This window comes from Nicotiana attenuata, chromosome 10 (genome assembly GCF_001879085.1).
Source record: "Nicotiana attenuata strain UT chromosome 10, NIATTr2, whole genome shotgun sequence".
In the NCBI taxonomy this organism is placed as follows: Eukaryota; Viridiplantae; Streptophyta; class Magnoliopsida; order Solanales; family Solanaceae; genus Nicotiana; species Nicotiana attenuata.
Genome location: NC_031998.1, coordinates 23628062 through 23632018, shown reverse-complemented (window position 1 = coordinate 23632018; position 3957 = coordinate 23628062).

Sequence of the window (3957 nt, the reverse complement as noted above, 5' to 3'; positions counted from 1 at the left end):
TGGAGATCAAAGGAACTACGGATCTGGGCGATATTCTGCACGAAATGAAAGGAGAAGTGATCGAGGCTAGAGCTCTCGAGGGCTCATGAGCAAGAGCGACTTTGACAGACCTATCAGACCTAAAGAAGCACCACGATTATCAGAGTACAACTTTAATATTTTACGCAGTTGCTATTGTATCGATTATCGGATGCATCAAAGTCACCAAGTGGCCTCGACCTTTACAAACCGATCCAACCCAAAGGGATCCCAACCAAATATGCAAGTATCATGGCACACATGGCCATAGAACGGAGGATTGTCGACAATTGAGAGAAGAAGTATCCTAGTTATTCATCAACGGGCACCTTCGGGAATTTCTGAGCGATCGAGCCAAGAATCATTTCAGAAACAGGGATTCCAATAAACAAAACGAGCAAGACAAACCTCAGCACGTCATTCATATGATCATCAGAGGGGTCGGTGTTCCTCAAGGTCCGATGATAAAGCGCAATAAAGTATCAATCACAAGGAAAAAACGGACACGAGATTACATACCAGAAAGAACTTTATCTTTCAACGATGAGGATGTAGAAGGAATCATGCAGCCCCATAATGATGCACTGGTAATTTCTGTAGTCATGAATAAAAAACGGGTTAAACATGTGTTAATTGATCCAGATAGCTCGGCAAACATCATTCGATCGAGGGTCGTAGAGCAACTCAGCCTATATGACCAAATCGTGCCCGCGGCCCGAGTGCTAAACGGATTCAACATGGCTTGTGAAACTACTAAGGGAGAAATAACATTACCGGTAAACATAGCCGGAACCACCCAGGAGACCAAGTTTTATATGATCGAAGGGGACATGAGATATAATTCCCTATTCGGGAGGCCATGGATCCACAACATGAGGGCTGAGCCCTCGACCCTTCACCAGGTATTAAAATTTCAAACACTAGAAGGGATCAAGACGGTCTACGGGGAGCAACCCGCCGCAAAAGAGATGTTTGCCATTGATGAAGTAATTCCTATATCGACACTCTCATCAACAAAGGATCCAGGTTCAAAAGCAAAACAAGAAGCCAAATAGCAATCACCGATGCCATCCTCGACCCAATCGGACAAGCAAGGGACTGACGAAGACGACGATTACGGGGTTTTCTCGATACTTTATAGCTCGCGAGGATTCCAACACTACCAAATCAAAGGTCTAAGAGCTGGAGCAGGTCGTGATGATCGAACATATGCCCGATCGAAAGGTATACCTAGGCATAGGGTTAACTCCCGAGCTCAGGAAAAAGCTTATTTAATTTCTTATAACTAACATGGATTATTTTTCTTGGTCCCATATCGATATGACAGGGATCCCACTGGAGATCACTACTCAGAAGCTGATCCTGGACCCGAAATTCCATCTGGTAAAGCAGAAAAGGAGACCACAGTCCGAGATCAAGCATGCCTTCATCAAGGACGAGGTAACTAAACTCCTTAAAATAGGGTCCATCCGGGAGGTCAAATACCCGGAATGGTTAGCAAACATAGTAGTAGTTCCTACAAAAGGGAACAAACTAAGAATGTGTGTGGATTATAAAGATTTAAATAAGACATGCCCCAAAGACTCTTTCCCTTTGCCTAACATCGACCGCATGATCGATGCCACAGCCGGCCACGAGATCCTTAGTTTTCTTGATGCCTACTCTGGGTACAACCAAATACAGATGAACCCAGATGATCAAGAAAAGACCTCTTTCATCACTAAGTATGGCACATACTACTATGAAGTAATGCCAATTGGATTAAAAAATGCCGGTGCCACTTACCAACGCCTAGTAAATCAAATGTTCGAAGAACAAATAGGAAAATCCATGGAAGTTTACATTAACGATATGTTAGTTAATTCCCTGCGAGCAGAGGATCATTTAAAGTATCTGCAGGGAACCTTTAGTATATTGAAGCAGTACAACATGAAGCTGAATCCAGAAAAGTGCGCGTTTAGAGTCGAATCAGGTAAATTTCTCAGGTTCATGGTGTCCAACCGAGGAATCGAGATCAACCCCGACAAGATCAAAGCTATCGAGTATATCATGGTAGTGGATAATATTAAGGTTGTACAAAGGCTAACCGGGCGCATTGCCGCCCTGGGGCAATTCATCTCGAGGTCTTCCGATAAAAGCCATCAATTTTTCTCGTTACAGAAGAAGAAAAACAACTTCACCTGGACCCTAAAATGCCAACGGGCCTTAGAAGAACATAAGCGATATTTGTCGAGCCCGCCATTGCTTCACACGCTGAGGGCAGACGAACGAATATACTTGTATTTAGCAGTATCGGAAATAGCGGTAAGCAGAGTCCTAGTCCGGGAAAAACAAGTTACGCGATATCCAATTTATTATGTTATCATGACCTTAGGTGAGGCTGAAACTAGATATCTCACCTAGAAAAATTGTCACTTGCTTTGCTAAGTGCCTCTAGAAAACTGAAACCATATTTTCAGTGCCATCCTATATGTGTTGTGACAACCTACCCATTAAGAAATATAATACATAAACCCGAACATTCGGGACGATTGACCAAATGGGCCGTAGAAATCACGGGCACGATATTAAATATCAACCCTGAACAACCACTAAATCTCAAATTCTAGTAGATTTTGTGGCCGACTTTATGCCGGCCCTAATACCCGAAGTCGAAAGAGAGTTGTTGGTAAACTCGGGTGTGAGACCCCATGTTTTTTTTTTCTCTTCTCTTACGTAATATACATAACGTGGCGTAGTTATATTAGGTATATATGATTGGGTATAACATCACACTGGTCAAATGTTATGTTTTGGAGTCAAGCAAGTTGCGAAATAAAGGTCGGCAAAAGTTATCGTAAATTTCTCTAATTAATTTTCTAAATTTTGGGTCAAATGTATCAGATCATTTCTCCCAATATATAAAGAGTTATGAGACCCACAACCTATCAAATCGAAGTTCTACGAGTCTAGTTTTCAACCACAAAAACCTCACACCAAACGGACATTGGAGTAAAAGGTTATGACTATTTTATCCCGGACTGTCCAGGCTGAAACCGGGTCGCGAACCGGGTCGGGTCAAACAAGTGGTATAAGTCGGTAAACTCGACTTTGAAGACCTCAAAACATTTTATTTCAGTCCCAAAACAGTGAGCAAGCTGAATAGAGGGTTCCATGGTGTTCTTGAGTGATAAAGGTGCGTTTTTAACGATTTTTACCGTTAAAGTATGCCCCCGTGCATAGAAACTCAATCTCTACGCTTTGCAATCGTTTCCCCCTTCTATTAGTTGTGTTTGGAGCTATTTTTGGAAGATATAAATTTGTTATTCTTGTTGGTTCTTCAGACTTTATACTTGGTTTGCCAAGATAATCATCTTGGGACTCTTTTATGATCGTTTTTACAAAGTTTTACGGACGTTTCGTCAAGTTAAGGTCATATGGCAAATCTGCCGATTTAAACTCAACTATGAACTGTTTATAGGTGAGTATAAGCTGCATATATATAGTGTTTGCGAAGCTTAGGACGTAAGGAACAACTTTCGTGAAGGAACTACAGGCATTCGGATGTTCGTTGGAAAGGTATGTTAAGGCTAAGCTCCGTCCTTCCTTTTTGCACGAATTCTTGGAAATTCCTAAGACGCCAAATGTGATATTTTACTATTCTATTGCTAGAAATAGAATCATGATATTTTCATGATTCTATTAGGTTGATATTCCACTCGTTCGGTTAAATAGGGTATTCGACATCTATATATATCATTTTGTCGGCTTTCTTATCTATGTGTCTATATATATGAATTCTTATTCGTCTTGGGATTGTGTGACTAAACAAAATAAAGGCATTTAGTATTTGCGATCAGTCTTTCTTCCTTGTTAAAGGATTAATTTAAATCTACGTAAGGTGCTACGTCGTACTTTACCAAATCTACAATATTTAATTTTTTATACGTTTAACTAACT